Genomic DNA, 20,807 nt, shown 5'->3' on the forward strand with positions numbered 1-20,807 from the left:
TCCTGAATCCATACTTCCATTGTGCCCTTTTTTTTGCTTTTTGAGTCACACCCGCCAATGCACAGGAGTTACTCCTGGTTTATGCACTCAGGAATTACTCCTGGCGGTGCTCGGGGGACCATATGGGATGCTGGGAATCAAACCTAGGTCGGCTGCATGCAAGGCAAACGCCCTACCCTCTGTGCTATTGCTCCAGCCCCCATTGTGCCCTTTTTGAAGTAACTTTGAACCCAGCTATTGCAAGAAATCCCACAGAGATCAGTTTTTGTCCTTTGAAAGTCTCATCTGATGATTTTGAATTAAAGTCATTAAGATATAGTATACTAGTCAAATCCATTTCCTCAGAGATTTCCTATCCCAAATTCCCATATATTTGTCTTATATTGTATACTTTTTGTTAAAGTTCCAGTGCAACTTTAACTCCTATCCAAACTTCCAGCTTACCATTCTCTCCTTCTAATGTGAACTTGCCACAGTTCCTCAAACCACCTGATCAAATCTGTTAAAATAAATCTTTCTTTCCATATATATGATATAGATGTCTATCTTTACATGTAATATCCACATATGTCTCCTGTTAGTTGGTTTCTCTGCAGGATCATTTAACATGCCAACACTGGGCAGATTTACACAAATGTGCACTAGAGTCCCAATGGCAGGAGTCGGGAAGCTATCCTGGACTGAGAAATGTTATATTCATAACCTCTTAGGGAAAGTGATTTAAACCCAAAACAAATTATTTATACATATGACAAGATTACATTTCCCAGTAGCTAATTCACAACTACAGCACACACACACACACACACACACACACACACACACACACACACACACACGCCTGAGTAAAGCAAATGAGTTCTAAAACCGAAGCAGGAATATCTTTTAGTTTCTTTCTCTTATGTTCTACCACAAACGTCTGAAATTGTCGATAGTGCTGCCAACTCGGTCAACTCTAACCCAGAAAGCAATGACAAATTGGTGAGGAAAAAACAAATTTCATTCTCAAGTGTGACATAATAGATATCCCTCTATGATTGCAGGCAAACAATAACGGTTTCAGCACACAGATTGAACAAACAGCAACTTAATAAAGTCCAGTGGCTACCACTGACTAATCGCTTATCATAGGCTGAGCCCTCGGGAGCGGGGGTAGGGGGTGGAGGGGTGCTGACAGGGGGGTCTCTGTGGCTGCAGGAAGGTGGGCGCATTTGGAGCTCCTTTACCACAGTCCTTGAGTTCAGCGTCAATCTGTACTACGGAAGTGCCACATGCAGGACAACCCACAGGATAAGGCACTGTAATTTTAACTATTTCCACTTTACAGAGAACAAAACTGGAAGCAAGAATCTGAATCCCAGAGGCCTGAATTTGAATCCTGGTGCTAGCATTGTGAAACAATGAGTCCCATAGTAAATTAAGGGCTTCGTGTCCCAGATCTCTCCTCGGTAAAATAGGAATCGTAAAGTATTTAATACTCAGGGTGATTGAAAGACTCATATGAGATGATGTATTTAAAGAGATCTGAGTAGCACCAAGAACTTACTAGTGCCCACTAAACATAGTTTTTTAATATAAAATCTTTCTACAATGTCACAGGCATTTAGCAAATATCTTCTAGACATTTCCTTTTCTCAGAGAGAAAGTAGCCCCCGACAACTCTTCTATCTTACCACTCTACCAACACAGATAAAGCAGAGTGAAATGATTATGATTACATACTTTGAACCTCAGCACCAAAAAGATTTAGAACACTATAGCAGAAGGGAGGAACGAATCAACAGATTGAATTTTTAAGACTAATAGCACTGAAAACCCCTCTGTTCTACTGAATTAACACAACCACGAACCCATAGTTTCCACCTCTCAGATACCTGGATGACCCCGTGAACTTCCTACAGTTTAATATGGTGCCATTATTCTTTATTCTGTCCCAATGCTATATTCTTAGACTGGGTATTAAGTTCTTCAATATACCACAATTTTCTCAGTGACCCCAAACTCTGAGTCCATCGTGTTTTTTTAGCAGCTCTCAGTCACTGGACTTGGCTTACTGAAGCCTAAACAGGATGTCCAAAACACATGGAATAATATTTTTCAATATTATTCCTTGAAGCATATGTTTCCTTTATGTTAATTCAGAATTAAACTGATCTGGGCCCATGCGGCCTTACTGAATTTGTTTGCAAATCTGTCTTTCATCAGACTGATACTTTTCAAGGAATAACATCTTGCTTTATTCCCTTTTTATAAAGAGCTTTCACTTAGCATGATATCCAGAAGTTAGTTGAGTCTCATTAATAAAAAATCCCAAATGCTTGCTTCTCTTCTCAAGAAAATATCTATACACTGAAATACTCAGTTAGGATACAAGTCTTGACAACAAAATATTTAAGTGATACCATCACAAAGTTCCCATAAATGCTAGTTGTTATAACTTCACTGGTATAAAACTATGTTCGAATAATTTTTTACATAGACATTAAACTTGTCAAAATAATCTTACTTATATTAATATCTATGTAGAGTACATAATTTATGGTTAATTTAAAATATAACAAGCTATTTGCCAAGGCCCAGATAAATGGTCATATTTTTCAGGTCTAAAACCTTCTGAATCAATTTCTATGGGTCGCATAAAATTGCTTTATGAAGATCGGGATACTAGAGTTCCTCAATAGCTAAAACTTTGGATAAAGCCATAAAGTACAAAGAAATAACATTATAAAATAACTTTTACAGATTTTTCTATGTTACTATTGCTATTTTATCACTTTCTAATCCTGTCTTTAAATCTTACAGTCTACAAAAGAAATAGTCTTAAAATGTTTTCATTAGAATATAGATTAAAAGATTAGATTATAAAAAATTTAAAAAGCAATAAAATATGATCTGTTTAAATAGCATTCAGTATTTTAACAGTATGTGAATAAAACGTTCTTCAGATAATATAGTACCTCCACCTCCCAAATACCCTTTAAAACTTACATAACTTGGTTAAGCATTTTTGAATATTTGCCTAGTTCTAAAATTGAACGGTGGTTATATCCCTCATCTGTACTCAAATTTCTGGGGTGAAATAATTTATAGTATTTTATAAGAAGAGTATAATCAACTGTCAATATAAATTTTCTTCCATCTGAATGATATTATAACTCTACTTTAATTATTGATTAATCCATCTCATTTTAAATTCCCCTGGCTTCTTAGGCCGAAAAATGAGAAAGAATAAAACTCCCCAAAGCTGTGCTTTCAAATTACAGAACAATATTTAGTAACCATTGCCTTTTTGTAGAAAAAAACTATGTATGAGCACAGATAGTATGGGATTACATAAACCAGAAAGCAAAGGATTGACATTCCCAGAAGTGAGTTCTGGGTGATTTTTTGTTTTTCTTAATCTTTACTCATAGCTTCCATTCTTTTCAATGACAACTTATCATTTTTTTCCCCTTTCTGGGTCACACCTGGCAATGCACAGGGGTTACTCCTAGCTCTGCACTCAGGAATTACCCCTGGTGGTGCTCAGGGGACCATATGGGATTCTGGGAATCGAACTCGGGTCAACTGCGTACAAGGCAAACGCCCTACCCGCTGTGCTATTGCTCCAGCTTCCAATGACAACATATCTTTTAACATATGTATTTTCCTTTGCTAACAAAATAAAAGGTAGAAGTAAAATTTAAAAATAAAGAACCCTGTTCTCCTATCAATTATAGGTCGCTAAAATCTGAGCTTTGGAACTGAACTGGAGTTCAAATGGCTGGGGGCGGGGTGGAGTGGGAAGCTAGGAGAGAATGTGGTTATGAGTTAAATAAAATCACTTACCAAATACATATAGTGAGCCATTTATCTAAACTTCCTGACTTATTCCCAAACCTTTTGCACTCCATGATATTTAAAGAAAATTAACTGTTCCCTACTTGCCCTTCAAAGAAATGAAAGAAGCCTGGTATTCAAGTAGGCCTCACATCTTCATTTCTAGGGGTTCATTTTTTCTGACACGTCTGGTTTTCTGGAAAGATAATCCATAAAACAGGGTTCTTTGACCTAGCTCCAGTTCAGGCATGGAAATAATGGTTCTTGTTTGTCAAGGAGCCATAAAGAAACGAATCAATAACCTTCATAAGGTTATTTTAGAGTTCAATTCTTTCCCCAAGTGTCCTTCTGCAGACAGCTTAGATAAACAATACCTTTTTCACTTGATTTCATTTTAAAGTTCATGGAAAGCTCCTTATCCTATCTCAGATAAAAAGAACCAGCGGACAGCTCTTAAGAAAGGATATGTGTCCTTGTTTTTATATTACTTCTCTCCTTTCAGGAGGAACAAATACAACTTAATGCCAAATAAAGGAGAAAATACAAATTATTTCTTTTTTGAGACCATTTCAAAGACTCGCTCCATACAAACTCCTATTACCATTTCCCCCCTTATAGAATTTCTTATTTTCCACAGCCAGAATCTAAGCAGTTTCCCAATCTCAGCATTATGGAGTGATTAGCTTCTACCTGATCTCCGCCTCTTGCTGTCACAAAAAATGATAAACCTGAAGGCATCGGGTATAAGAATATCAGCTTGGATACAGAAACAACAGCATGAATCACAGATGAAAAAAGACCTGCTATATATAACTGAAACTGTCTTTGTTCTGTTGCCTGACAAGATACCCTGAACCACACGCTAAGTTAATATCACGTTTTTGTACACATGTCTCTTAGGACAGTGTGGCATCAGAGGAGAAAAAGGAAAAATGCCTGGTGACATTATTTATCTAGGTTCCTCTCCACACTGTTCTCAGAATGTTTGGGCTTCTCCCAGCAATCTGAACACCAGCACCTCAACCCTGATTTTATAAATGAGGAAGAAAAGCATGTAAAGGCTGAATAAACAGCAGAAACATAAATAACAATGGGTAGGTAGATCTTGGATTCAAAACTATCCTTTTGTTTCTATGATGTATGGACCCAACTAGCAACGGTATGGGGTCAGTTCCAGACCACTTCAATCAAACAAAGATCACAATGATTTGAGTCACACTAATAGTTTTGCTACCCAATGCATATAAAAGCAATATTCATACTACATATGAATGTTGTACATACTGTGTATACAACAACACTGTCTAAAAAAGCAAGGCTTTAACATCAGTTCCAATTCATTTTTTTCAAGCTTTAGTTAATTTTAACCGATGGAATATGATAGAAACACAAAGGCAGCCATGCTACCAGGGAAATGGCACCAACAGAATTGTTAAATGTGAGGTTGTCACAAACATTCCGCTGGTAAGGGGAAGAAACCCACACAATATCTGCAAAGCACAATAAAGCAAGCGCCACAAAATGAGGCATGCCTATATTGCAACCATAAAGTACCAGTAACAACGAATGACTTATATGGGACAACAGTATTACCATCTGAAATCCCATAACTTCCACTGTAGATCTTTAATAGACCAGTGTCATGAGGCATGCCGGAGCAATCAAGTTTATAGAACAGACGGCGTGGTTAGGTGTTAACCTGCTAACATGCTCTCCTAACCGCCCTACACACTTGCGCCCCTCCCAATCTGATTCCTCCACATCCGCAAAGTCTCAAATGAAACATCCGTTCTTCAGAGATCACTAAGTCAATGATGGTTGGAGGAATCGTTCGAGATGGGAGATGTGTGCTGAAAGTAGATAAAGGAACCAGGCATTCACCTTACACGCGGCCAACATGGCCAACCCGAGTTCGATTCCTCCGCCCCTCTCGGAGAGCCCGGCAAGCTACCGAGAGTATTCGATATGCCAGACACAGTAACAACAAAGTCTCCAATGGAGACGTTACTGGGCCCGCTCGAGCAAATCGACGATCAACGGGAGGGCCTTTTTTTACCTTTTATCTGTATTGCAAACCTTAATACCCAGAAGTGGGATGGAGTGATAGCACAGTGGGTAGGGCATTTGCCTTGCATGCAACCAACCTGGGTTCGATTCCACCGTCCCTTTTGGAGAACCTGGCAAGCTACTGAGACTATCCCGCCTGTATGGCAGAGCCTGGCAAGCTCCCCGTGGCATACTCAATATGTAACAAGTAACACAATGGAGACGTTACTGGTGCCTACTGGTCAACAAAAGGATGACCAACGGGAGGACAGTACTACAGTGCTACAGTGCAGTGCCCAAAAGTAGAGAGAGAGTATGGGGGAAATTGTCTGCCATGGAGGGGGATACTGAGGACATTGGTGATGGAGAATGAGCATTGGTGGAGGGATGGGTGTTTGATCATTGCATGAATGAAACTCAAACATGAAAGCTTGTAACTGCATCTCTTGATAATTCAATAATACAAATTAGAAATAAAATTAATTAATTTTTTTTAAAAATCCTTTCTTGGAGGAGGCCCTCTCTCTCCCAGACCAACCCAGTACTTCCCTTCCTCATGTTTCCTTAGCTCCTCCGCGCGACTTGGTCCTCTAATTTTTCTGCTTTGTGCAGAAAGGAAATTGAGGCAGAAGGTACCTTTGAGTTCCAGGTGATTTGACATACTATTTTTATGCTTCTACCTAAAATAGTTGGATATTGATAGATCAAACCATCACTCCCAATTTACAGATGAGAAAAGCAAATTTCAGGGGAAGTTAGATAACATCCCCAACTCTATAGGAAATGGCAGTACTCCTGTGTAAAATACAGACTATTTGATTCTGCAGCTTATGATTTTCCCACTATACCTATCTCTCTACCCATAGCATAGGTCTAGGGACACAAGGTTACATAACAAACTAACTGAAGGAGCAACGTCAGTATGGTAGAGGCGGTGAATTGGTGTTCAGATATCAATTCAGTTACTTTCCAGCTTCAGAATCTGGCCAGTCTCTCAGCATTTTCAGTTTCCATTTCCTAACATATCATAAGGATGTTAGGACTCAATAGAGTAATAGTAAAGGTGAAAAAAACTAATGTCCTTATTAGCACAATAATTGGTCTAGAGGAAGCATCTAATGAATATTAGCTGTTAGTTCAATCACTTGCCACATTTTTAACCAAGATCGTAGCATTTTCTATGAGAGAGTAGTTGTAGCATTTAGAACTTTAGGAAATACCTCAAACTTTAAACACAAGGGAAAGTTAACTTTGCCACAGCTTAAATGTTTAGAATACAATCCACTGTAGAGCACACTGGTAACCATATTCCTAGAGTAATATACGCCCCCCAAAAATTGAATCCCTATACAAAATACAGAGCAAATAAATATCTAGTGAATGTGCTTTACATTGCAAATTGTGAAAGACTACAACTCAGGTTTACACCTATAACTTCTATTTTTTATAACTAATTTTTATTACAATTTAGTATTGATATTTATGGTATGAATGCACAAAATTACTGTAACTCACCACTACCAAAGTGCCAGAACCTTCCATCACTGTCCTTAACATTACCTCCCTTTTACTTCTTCTTTCTTTGCACCCTCTACTCCATTGCTCTGAGTTTTATTATCCAAGGCTAAAGGTTTATCAGTGTCCAATACTGTCTATTCCCTGGCTTTGTCTCCCTCTATATCACAGATGAGTGACATCATCTGGCATTTGTCTTTCTTCCTCAGACTTAACTCATCTATTTTTCACACACATCTTTTCATGTGTTCTAACATAATCCTATTATACTGAAAGCCAAACCTAAGAGCACCTCATGAATTTGTAGAGATGTTAACCACCCAAAGAAGTGCATGAATAAAAAATCTGCTTCATATTTCCACTTGAACTAATTAATTCCACATACTAGGGAGAGAGTCCAGTGTAGCATAAACTTGTAATTACATTTTTTCCTCTAACAATTCAACTATCAAAGACTTCATTTCATATTCCAAAGAAAAATGAGGGAAAACATTTAAACCTTTAAATTGTCTGCATGTGAAATTAAATTATAGCCACACCATCATCTCTTATTAAAATTATTTATAATATTATCTTTTCAAACTAGATCATTATCATTCACTTCATAATTAGTTATTTACTGTCTCTCTCCTTTCCCAAGGGTAAGAATAATTTCCTGACATATAGGTATTTTATATATATATATATGTATGTATACATAGTGACTAAAAATAGCTACTTTGTTAATAAAATATTACAGTACTAAAAGCATCATAATATAGTGAGAGAGGTGAAGAACAGATAAGTACATAGATGGGGTCATAAAAGAATTATTACTTCCAAATTTAAGTAATGGCTAATTTTTTCTGATAGAATTGCTAAAAGCATATACACACAATATATGTATTCACTCTTCATGTCAGCCAATCAAAAGCCTGCCACTGCAGTACTAATTTTCAGTATGCTCTGCTTAGAATACTGACATATGTTGGAACCACGTTTCAATCCAAACTTTTGTCCAGAAGTGCCACTCTATTTTTGACTGAAAGTCAGGCTTACCTGTTCACGGGATTGTGTTCCAGCTTGTCAAAGCTTTGACCTAACTTTGAAGCTCCTGCTTCATGTCCTCAATCTCTACCTTTTCCTGGTGCCAGTGTCCCAGTAGTTGGCTTAATTACAATGATTTAATTTATAAAGTAAGCATGTCCAACCCTTTTGGAAAACAGTATGGACGATTCTCAAAAAATTAGAATTCGATCTCCCATTTGACCCAGCTATAGCACTCCTGGGAATATATCCCAGAGAGGCAAAAAGGTATAGTCGAAGTGACATCTGCAATTGTTTGTTCATTGCAGCACTCTTTACAATAGCCAGAATCTGGAAAAAACCTGAGTGCCCGAGAACAGATGACTGGTTAAAGAAACTTTGGTACATTTACACAATGGAGTACTATGTAGCTGTTAGAAAAGATGAAGTTATGAAATTTACATACAAGTGGTACTACATGGAAAGTATCATGTTAAGCGAAATGAGTCAGAAAGAGCGGGATAGACACAGAAAGATTGCATTCATCTGGGGAACATAAAGCAACAAAACGGGAGACTAACACCCAGGAAGGGCTCAGATTAGTACCAGGAATTTTGCTCCATGACTTGAAGGCCAGCCACATGTGCTAGGTGAGAAGGAAGCTCAGATAGAGAAGAGAGCACCAAATAAAGGGTGTTGTGAAGACCCTCCCAGGGTGGGAGAGACATGCTAAAAGTGGTCTATAGACCAAACATGACTGCCACTCAATGCCTCTCTGGCAAAACACAGTACCCAAAAGAAGAGAGAGAGAACAGGGAGGAATGCCCTGCCACAGCGGCAGGGTGGGACGGGGGGGGGGGGGGGGGGGCGGGGGAGGGGATGGGGAGTAGGAGAGATGCTAGGACCCGTGGTGGGGGAGGATGGGCACTGGTGGAGGGATGGGTACTTGATCATTGTATAACTGAAACCCAAGCACAAAAATTTATAAGTCTATAAGTGTACCTCATGGTGTTTCACTAATAAAAAAAATGATAAAAAAATAAATAAAATAAAATAAAAATTAAAAAAACAAAAAAAATAAAATAAAATAAAAATAAATAAAAATAAAAAAAAGTAAGCATGATCATGATCAGCAATGACTAATATAAAAAAAATCTAGCAATATGCTCTGATGATAAAGTTGTGTAAATGTGTACTCTTTGCCTCTCTCTCTCTCTCTCTCTCTCTCTCTCTCTCTCTCTCTCTCAATATCTTACAGCGTTTTGGACCATGGTAGAGTAGGAGTAAATAAAACCATGCAAAATGAAACAGTATAGGATGTTTATGTGGGAGAGAATTGCAAATATAAAAATATTGTACCCACTCAAAATGTAGGAAAGATGGAACATAAGTGACAAATACGTATCACATAAACATATTCCATGTGTATATGCACAAATATATGTATATCACAGGTGCGTGTAAGTATAGAGAATATATAATATGCCTATTATAATCTCATGAGCATATCTGTGTCACATTTCATACAGTATTCCTATATTTTAGTTGTTACTGCTTTTGTTATATGAAACATAAAGTATTTGGGGAAGGAGAGGGAAAGGATAGGAAGTAAAGAGCTTGCCTTGTACGTGACCCATCCTGCTTCGAACCCTTCTCACCACGTAGAGGCCTCCAAGCACCGCCAAAAGTGATCCCTGAGCACAGGGCCAAGAGTAAGCTCTGAGCACCACCAGGTGTGGCCCAAATTGGCCCCCAAAGAGAAAAGTCATTTGATGTGATAACTAGGGAACACTTCAGGCTGCGTTTCATCCAACACTTCTTGGTTTCACGATCCACACTCTTTCCAACACAAAGACAGTTTTGAAGAGTACAAATCTCAACCAGCTTGTGCATAGCCCATCAACTGTCAATAAACCTAACTGGCTTTGGTGGCTGCCGCCACCTACACCCAATATCATGTCAGGGGACCAGGATTTCTTGCCAGGGAGAGAGAGAATCGAGGACTAATATGGGCAGTCAGCTTCTCAGTGAATTTTCTTTCCGGATTTAACCAAAGATCTTAAGCTCCTATGGAAGCAACAGTTTCTCTAGAAATGTTTGAGAAGGCTTTCTAAAAGCCACATGGCATAATAAAATAATAATGATCGAGTCACAAAATCGTACTAAACAACACCGCCGAAATCAGCCTTCCTAGTCCTGGCAAATGACAAGAGTGTTAATAATAACTGCTGCTATTTACATGTCCTAGGATCAGAGTGGAAGTATTCTTCCAAATTTCTAAATCAGAGATTTTAAACAGGTTTTCTCGCATATGCCAGGTCTGGAAATGTTTCTCTGAAATGCCGTGTTGAGGAGGACTTTTGCCTGTCAAGAGCTCAGGGTTAAGCAGGGGAGGAGAGGAAGGACCACACCACAGAATTCCACAGACTAAAGCCAATATAATCTACCATAAAGCAGCACTTACCCACTGTCACTTGATTATTAAATTAAAGAGGAAAAGGGGGGATGGAAAGCTGTCTGGGCCCAAACCTCTCAGATGATCAACTTTAATGATGAACTCATCAAGTATATTTTACTTGCCTTATTTTTCCATTAAACTTTTCAACCCTTTCCAGACATGTAACCCTTTCCTCATTCATGACTAATTTACCAAATGGGCTTCTGTTCTGCATCAGCTACTGTTCCCGAGAATGCCTTGGCACAGCCCATAGCTGGCACGAGGGGGTTAGGGGGGTCAGCACACTCACCTCTGGGAACGGGGACCCCATCCCCATTCCAAACCCAGAGGAAATCAACTGCCAGTTCTGATGGGCATGACATATTAACAAAGTACTTACACCAAGCAGCCCACTCTCCAAGTCAGCAAAATACACACTGGTGGTGTTCTCTAACAACACAAGAAAGACTTCATGAGCTTTTCTTCAAGCTTCCCTGTCTGTCTGGAAGCCAGTGAAGAGAAGCAGGCTCGGGTGACTCCAAGGAAGACCCTCCCAGAGTTCACTGGTAACCCCAGAGGCAGATCCCTGGGCAATTTCACTTCTGGTACAATTACCAGCATTACCCACTCCCTGCCAAGTGAGAAGACTTGGCAGCTGAATAATACAGCTTTCATTTCACATTTCCACTCCAATTAGTTGACAGTACTAGTCAATTGGCTGAATAAAATGCAAGAGACGTTGAAAGGCCTCTGTGTAGTTTACAGAGCTGTGCCCTACGGATAAAGATGAGATGGAAAGTACTCAAAAGAGAATCAGGGGACCAACCTCTAAAAAAGGACAGGCTGCAGGCAACCCACAGGTAGAAAGGAGGGTTTAGCTGGTGTACCTGAGGCATTTCAGCTTAACACAAAGTCCCATTTACTGTTAGACCAACGGTAGCACTGCACTGTAGCACTGTCCTCCTGTTGTTCATCGATTTGCTCGAGTGGGCACCAGTAATATCTCCATTTTGAGATTTGTTACTACTGTTTTTGGCATATTGAATACGCCACAGGGAGCTTGCCAGGCTCTGCCATGCAGGCGGGATACTCTTGGTAGCTTGCCAGGCTCTCGGAGAGGGACAGAGGAATCGAACCCATGTTGGCCACATGCAAGGCAAATGCCCTACCTGCTGTGCTATTGCTCCAGGCCAGACCAACAGTAAGAGAATGAAATTGTTTCCCCTGCAAGAGTTAGCAGGAATTTATTAGCATCACACAGTATACCCATTCTCCTAAGAACCCCTAGCTTCCCAGACTAAGGCACTGCAGTCAGGAGTTACAGAAAAGTACCAAACTTGTGAGGCCAGTACAGCAAGTAGAGTACTTGCCTTCTACAGTCAACTGGGGTTGGATCCCCGACCCCATAAAAGGTCCCTTGAGCACTGCCAGGAATTATTCCTGAACACAGAGCCAGGAGCAAGCCCTGAGCACAGCTAGATGCGGCCCAAGCAACAACAACAACAACCAAAAAAATAATAAACCATTTTTTTTAAAAAAAGATACAGAAATTATGTGCAAAGTTTTACTGATATTTAGGGGCTGTTAGAGAAATCAGAGACAGTAAGTTTCTGGGGAATCTTAGAGTGTCCAGAGTTAGGGCAACAAAGAGACAATGCAGTGAACAGTTAGGGAGGGAGGGGTAGTGACTTTAAACAACAGAACCAACAGATCTGCAGGCAAGCGCCAGGACCCCAGGTGAACCCCACAGACGGTCCAATATCATCCACCAGGTTTGCACAAGTTTTGACTGGAAAACTCTAATAACTCTTCCAGACTTGAAGAGCTCCAACCAGCACCCGGGGCCCATTAAGAGTCCATATTGAACCCGGGCAAAGCTCCACCGCTCTGCTCTGCACACCGCTATTATTCCAGAGCTTCGAGGAGACTCATTAAAAGCCTTGTAAACAGCCGGGGAGAGTTTTGTCTGGCGGCACTGTGGATGGCTCTGCAGGTTCCAGCACCCTTGGGGGAAAGATTCCATTAAAGATAGGACATATATTATAATTTGATTCCTGTGCTTCATCCAAAAGATACTATTTTGGTATTTATCCTTTTGAGGCCCTGCGATTGAATTTAATATGGACCAGAGGGAGTTGCATCCTAATGCTGTGTGGAATGTAGAAAAGAGGAAGCATTTCTGTACAAACTGAGGTCCATCACCCTTCGTTTCAGTGACACAGGATCTCACTTCAACCTGGACCCCGTTCTGAAGGTAGGAGGCCAGTAAGCCATAAAATGGCAAGAGAAATATGTGGCTTGGCAAGGATAAACATGCATCTGCAGAAAATGATAAAAGTATTTGGGGAAGGAGGGTCCTGTAGGCATACCAGAATCTTTAGTCAGAACTAACAAACCGTACTTAGGAATGCAGTTAATAGTGTCCTATTTAGCTAATCTGTACAAGTGAAGGCAAAACATATGCGATTTAAAAACTCTTTTTTCTAATACATATGCAAAAATGCCATCAGGAAACTTTACTTTTCAACTATCAATTAATCAGTCCAGAAATTGCTCAATATCACATTAATGTTGTAGACAGACAAAGATAGGTTAGAGAGAGCTTATCAAAAATTTAAAACAGCAATGGAGACCATGAAAAAATGGTATTTAAAAAAATTTTATAATAAATTCTTTATTTCTGTTTTTCGGCTTTTTAAAAAATAGCAGTTCCGGGTCAGAGATTTAGTCCAGGGGTTAAGATACATCCTTGCATGCAGCTACCTGGTTCCATCCCTGGCACCGTATGGTCCTTTGAGTCCTACAAAGAATTGCCAGCACTACAAGACCTGAGCATCACACATCTTCATGACTCTAACTTTGGACCAACAGCCTGGTTGACTGAGAATTGCCTGAAGTGACCCTAGGCCTCCTGAGCCCCTTCCTCCCAATTAGCACTATAGAGCTGGCTCTGATATTTTATTGCTTAGATTCTTCACTTAATGCAATCATACCACACTAAACAGGAGAAATAAGCTAAAGTTTTTCTGCTAGGGTCAAAGAAATAGTCCAGTGGGTTACATGCAACTGACCCATGTTCCATCCCTAGTACCACATACTGCCTGTGGAGCACCACCAAAGGTGATTCCTGAGCACAGCATCAGGAGTAAGCCTGAACACAACTAAGCGTGACCCAAAAACAAAAACAAATTTTCTAAATTGGCTCCTGAAAAGACAATTTCTGCATTTCTCTGATGCAAAAAATAAATTGCTACTATTGATAAAGAGTTCTAGGAACCGGAGAAAGAGTCCAGTGAATTAGGCTCTTGCCTTGCACGCAGCCAGCCAGGTATAATCCTGACACTCCTTATCACCCCACAAGCCTGCCAGGAGTGACTCCTGTGAGCAGAGCCACACATAAGCCTTAAACACAGCTGGCGGTAGCAAGCACAGAATTCTAGCTATATATATAGTAAAAAAAAAATTGTATTGAGAATTGTCTGGACTTAACTCAACCTAGACTTTGTGTGTCATTTAGTGTTTATCCTACTCAATTCAACTTTGTCAATGAGAAGGTCAAAAACAATGTATAAATGAACCAGTGAGCAATGTTTCACAAAAACCTAACTTATAGGCATGGATCGACCACCTTTTCCTCTTTTCAAAGTTGAATTAATACTGCATTTTAACGCTATAATACGAGCTTTATATGTTATACTCAAAACAACATGAGTATATGTACTACATGAAGTTCGCCACATCATTTGCATTTGTCTTGAAAAACTCTTTCTATATTTTGAATCATCTAAAACTGTAGCACCCATGTTGAGCTCACCAGCTATAGATCTGCCCTGCCAGCTCTCACTAGCCAACAATCTGATCTCCCGTGTCAATAAAAATGAAAAGTGATTCAACAAACTGAACTGTATTAGTATCATTCCAGAAGAATAAGAGAAGACATTCAGGGGACTCTCCTAAAATGGCACCTTCTGGCCACTTTGGAGTCGCTAACACTTCAAAACGTTAATCATCAACTCCAACCCACATCACTCCCATCCCCAGACTCCGCTGATAAGATTCCAGCCCCTCCTGCCGCTGTCCTTGAGCTGCACGAGCTGATATGGGGCGAGAGAGATTGTCAGCCCCACTGACAGTGAGAATGATGGGCTCCGTCATTACCTGATTTCAGACCCAAAAGAAAAGCATTAGTGCTTGGATACCTGCCCATCAAAGGTAAAGCAACTCTTTCTCTGCAGAGAAAACAAAAGGAACTTCTACAAAAACAGAAAGATCCCTGCTGAAGTTTATTATCCGTGGCAGCCAAAAGAGGCCCAACAAAATGCTAATTTTCAAATGTGTAGCAAGGAGGCACTTAATTATCCTGACACTGCAAGTAAATTCTGGAGAAAGCTCAACCTTTTGGAAAAAGTTGTTTCTTTTTTTGTCCCTCAACCATGAGACAGGTATCTCAGATCTCAAATATGTTTAAAATCCACTCGGCTATTTTAGATGTTTAATTAATCTGACCTGGCAGGTGGCTATTTTTGAAACCTTTTTAAGATACATTTTTGGGTAGTAGTTTATATTATTTGTCTTGGAAACTGACTGGTATCAACATTAACCATGATCAATTATTGGTAGGTCTAAAAGCAAAGGCAATTAGGAAATGTATTATTTGGAGTTCCACTTTCACTCTTTATAAGCAGATAATACATTTGTGTTTGTTTTAAAAAATGTTTTAATGCTCCGATTTACTAAAATAATGGCACTTTTGTGTGAAATAAAACATACTCATGAAAATTCAAATAGAATTCATTTGCTAATAGACAAAAAATGGTCTTAAATGAGGTAGAACTTCATTTTTAAACAAGTAATTCACCAAATGTACAAATCAGGGCAGAGAAATGTTAATTGTTCTCCCCTAATAGGAACATTAAATAGCATTTAGTTAATAACGTGAAAAAATAAAATCTTCATCAAGATAAGAAAGAGAAAAATTGGCAAAAGAATGCAATTACCATACAAGCAACTCCTGGATTTTATCTGGAGCTAAAATTCCATATTAGCAGAAATGAGTGTTGAAATAGAAAGTCTCTCCTATAAGGATAGAATAGACTATGCCTTCTTTAATTTACAAGTTCTGTTTTGTGAATTCCAAAGATAAAGAATTCATTTTAATGACCGTTTCCAATGAACCGATGTATCTTGTACTTGGGAACCACACACAGAGAAGATAAGTGTTAGTTCAGAATGTCTTGAAAGCATGCACCCTAAAGGTAATATTGCCCCTCTACCCATCAAATTCCATTCCTTCCCACAAGGAAAGCATGCAATTTGATTCATTCTATCATTTCAAATAGATATATTTTTTCCAATAGATTTCAAATAGCAGGGTCAAAACATTGACAGTAGAGCACATGTTTTCCAAGTACGAGGCCCTGAGTTAGATCTCCAGCAACAACCACAACAGATGATTGTGGTTCCAAAGATTCTAGATTAATTCTCCTAGATCTGTCCTTAGACAAGATCCAAGAATGATGGCTGACCTTGGGTTTCAACCAGAACTAAAGCGAACCATATGCACCCGATTATCAATCTCCACTTGATCTCTTTGATGTCACTCCTGCTACTATTTACCCTTGGGTTGGCATTACAATGTTCAGAGAATGAATTGACTCCACCAGCAAAAACTGAAGCCTGCCTTTTTCTAATTCAGAATTGCTTGACTAAAACACAGAAAGCTTATATCAAGATATCCTCAAAATGTCTTTGAAAAAAATAGTGAATTTTAGGCCAAGGTGGTGTGCTGTATTTTCAACAGAAATCCGTTCAAAACGGTTTCCTTTTTGGTCCAGAACAATGATACAGCAGGTAGGGCACCTGCCTTGCACACAAGTCTTCAAGGTTTGATCCCTGGAACCTCATATGGTGCCTGAAGCCCCTCTAGGAGTGGTCCTTAAGTGCAGAGCCAGAAGTAAGCCCTGAGCATGGCTGGTGTCCTCCCCTCACCCAAATAAAAAGCTGTTCCCTATTCCTTTGTGAATTCTCTGAAGTTTCTTAGGTGTCAAAAGAAAATGAGTTAAACAGAGTCACCTTATTTTATGCAGTGAAATATTAACTCATGCTCACAGTACGTGTTTTCTCTCTTTTATTAAAAAAGTCTCACTGTCTACAAATACTATAAAATTTCAGGAGTATACACCTCTGTGTGTGTTTAAAACTAACCATAGCTAACCACAGTTACTACCTAAGTTCCAGAGTCCTCTCACTTAGGGCACGTTCTTATGAGAAAGGCCTCTCCACCCATTCCTTCTGGTCCCCTTTCCCTTTCCCTCCAGTAATCAACCTACTTATCATCAAGTCTAGAGTAAGTTGTGTTGAATGTTGCCAGTTCACTTGCTGCAGTTTTTCCACGTATGGATGAATGAAGCCATCTGGCAGTCATCTTTCACTTCCTTATTTCACTTAATAGAATCATCACCTCAAGTTCCATCAATTTTGTCCTAAAAGGTACAGTTCCATCTCTTCTTAAAGTACGAGTGGCATTTCATTTCTTTAACCAGTGTCTGCTGCTAAGCATTCGGGTGAATGAATTCCATGTTTTGGCTACTGTGAATAATGCCACTAAAACACTGATACTAATATCCTTCCAAAGCACATTTTAAGTTCTTCAGAAAAAAAATGCCTAGTATTGGTATAGCTGCATCACCTGGAGTTCTATTTTCATTTGTAAGAATGCTCCATACACTGTTCCGTAGAGGCTGACAACAACAAAAAGGGGAGAACCTCAAATATAAACAGTCTGTTTCTGAATAACTCTTGGGTCGCCAAAGAAATCAAAGAAGAAATAAAAATCACCTAGAAAACAAAGAGACGAGTTTTCCAATCCTCTGGGAGGTAACAAAAGCAGCGGTAAGAGGGGAGTTCATCACAAAACAATCACACATCAATAAACAAGAACAGTTTTCAATAAACAATATAACTTTACACCTGTAGGAAATATGTTAGGCACACAAGACAAAACCAAAAGTGTCTAAGAAAGAAAAGAAAGGGCTCAGGAGTGAGACAGGCTAAGGCACTCCCAATAGCTGAGAAACTGACATAGCACAAGGGAAAGTCAAGCATAAAAATAGCAGTGACGAGATAAGTACCAGGAGGTTTACTTCATGGCTTGGAGTCCAGCCGCACATGCTAGGGGAAAAGGCAGCTCAGATAGAGAAGGGAGCACCAAATAAAGGGTGTTGGGAGGATCCTTCCAGGATGGGAGATGCATGCTGAAAGTAAACTATAGACCAAACATGATTGCCACTCAATGCCACTCTTTTGCAAACCACAGCACCCAAAAGGAGAGAGAGAACAAAAGGGAATGCCCTGTCACAGAGGCAGGGTGGGATGGGGGGAGTGGATGGGGGAGGAGGGATACTGGGATCAGTGATGGTGGAAAATGGGCACTGGTCGAGGGATGGGTACTTGATCATTGTATAACTGAAACCCAAGCACAAAAATTTGTAAGTCTACAACTGTACCTCATGGTGTTTCACTAATAAAAATTCAAAAAAAATAGCAGTGACTAAGGGAGCCCTGGGTTTGGCAGAGTGTGAGGAACTGCATTCAGGAGTAATAACTGACATAACAACAAGGATTAAACAAGGGAGAGCGCTCGCCTATCTCCACATGGAATCTTCAGTCAGCTTTTCTCTCCCAGACTCCACCAGCATCTCTAGATTAGCTACTCTCGTCTTGTCCCGGGGCTGTGGCTCCTTGAATTTTCCCTGAGCAGTCCAAGTTTTCAAGAGGCAAATGTGGGCCTGGGGGTGAGCTCAAAGGGCTGGAATATGCCCTGCACGCAAAGCTTCAGTCCTTGGCACTGTGTACCCAACACCACCAGGTAAGGCATGCTGGACCCTCAGCATGCTTGGGAGACCCTCAAGAAACAAATAAGACAGTGCTATTCGCAAAGTCAAAACGTTAATGAAGTCACGTTAATGAATTCAGGCTGGAGCGATAGCACAGCGGGTAGGGCGTTTGCCTTCCATGCAGCTGACCCGGGTTCGGTTCCCAGCATTCCATATGGTCCCCTGAGCACTGCCAGGAGTAATTCTTCAGTGCAGAACCAGGAGTAACCCCTGTGCATCGCTGGGTATGACCCAAAAATTAAAAAAAATATTTTTTTAAAGTTAATTAATTCTCTGGCATATCAAAGAGAGAGAGAGAGAGAGAGAGAGAGAGAGAGAGAGAGAGAGATATGCCAGACACAGTAACAACAAAGTCTCCAATGGAGACGTTACTGGGCCCGCTCGAGCAAATCGATGATCAACGGGAGGGCCTTTACTTTACTTTTACTAATTAATTCTCACTGCTCTTAACAACAAATCCACGTTCCTTAGCATGACCACCCTGAAGATTCCAATCCCACTCCTTTATGTTCCCACTCCTTAGGTTCTTCCACTGGGGATTTGAACATACTCACTCACTTCCTTTCCCAGGGAGTCTTTCTCTGCTAAACTGGTTCCTCCTTCTAAGGTTTAACTTCCCTTTCTCCTTCTTGAACTCTGTTTTTCCCTCTCCAACACCAGTACTTATATTCCTTCTAAGGGCTTCAGGTTTCCCTTCAAGGCACAAAAGCACCTGGAAATCATCCCATTTCGTAGAAGGTAAGGATGGCACAGAGAGCAGGAATCACTGTGTTTACTGCTGCGTGCCCCTCCCTGGTGCCTGAACTGTGGACACTTGTGAGAGAAGCAGCAATGCTCCATTCCTCCTTCCTCCCCTTTCTTTCTCCAATCACAGTAAAAGTCTCTAAGAAATCTCCACTCACCAGAGAATGCTAGTTAACTAGTTCATAAAACCATTCCCTCCTGCAGACATTCATTCACGCATTTACTCATTTATACTAATTCCCAACCCTACTCAGTGTGTAGAAGGTATGACTGGTGTTTGTTCGCTTTACTAAAAGGAGGATGTTAGAGTCATAAGCACTATATTCAGCTCATTTAAATAACATAGAGATGTTTGAAAGAGAATGGGATTCTCTGGGATGAATTTAGACAGTCTGGGTTTCAAATATTTTATGGAGAAAATAACCTTTTGTTTCTCTTTGATTTAATTTTACAACGTGCATTTGGCCCCACATGTGCTGACCACTGTGCCAAGACACACAGCAGGTCAGAGTAAAAAAAACTGCCTAGAATATGAAAGAAATTATGATGTATTATATGTACTATAGGTCTTACAATAAATAATCTCAAGGAAGAAAAGTATGCAACCAATCTAAGGCACCAACACTATGAAGAAGCAACCAGGAAAATGAATTTTCACCTAAAAAAATGTTTTATTACACTCCAGTTCATATCAGCATTATTCACAACAGCCAAAATGTAGAAGCTATCCAAGTGTACATCAACAATAGAATGAACACAAAAAATATGATTGTTGAAACCATATTATAGAATATGATTCCACCATAAAAAGTTAGTATTTCTGACACACACTAGAATAGAAATTTGTCTCAAGGACACCTACATTAAGTGAAGTAAGCCAATCCCAAAAGGCAATACTATTTGTGTATTTGTCTTACATGTTTATAAGGTACTGGAATCATCAAAATCATAGACACAGAAAGCAATAAGGTTACCGTGGATGGAGGAAGAAGGAATGCAAAGTAACCTTTTTAGTGGTTATGGGAGTTGATTTTCGCAAGATGAAAAGATTGGTAGCATGTGGATATATTTAACACTACTAAACTCTATGCTTAAAAAATGGCTAAGGGGCTGGAGCAATAGCACAGCGGGTAGGGCGTTTACCTTGCACGCGGCCGACCCATGTTCGATTCCCAGCATCCCATATGGTCCCCAGAGCACTGCCAGGAGTAATTCCTGAGTGCATGAACCAGGAGTAACCCCTGTGCATCGCTGGGTGTGACCCAAAAAGAAAAGAAAAATGGCTAAGATGCAACCTTTTTTTTTGAAACTGTTATGCCACAATTAAAACAAAAGAGAACAAAACA

At 39.8% G+C, this 20,807-nt stretch overlaps 1 protein-coding gene across 1 annotated transcript in view; it reads right to left on the minus strand.

Annotated features, from left to right (window-relative positions):
• FRAS1 (Fraser extracellular matrix complex subunit 1) overlaps positions 1-20,807 on the minus strand; it is a 508,077-nt gene that overhangs the window by 322,251 nt on the left and 165,019 nt on the right. The gene's annotated exons all lie outside the window — the stretch shown is intronic.

Source organism: Sorex fumeus, unplaced genomic scaffold (genome assembly GCF_029834395.1).
Source record: "Sorex fumeus unplaced genomic scaffold, SorFum_2.1 ptg000013l, whole genome shotgun sequence".
Classification (NCBI taxonomy): Eukaryota; Metazoa; Chordata; class Mammalia; order Eulipotyphla; family Soricidae; genus Sorex; species Sorex fumeus.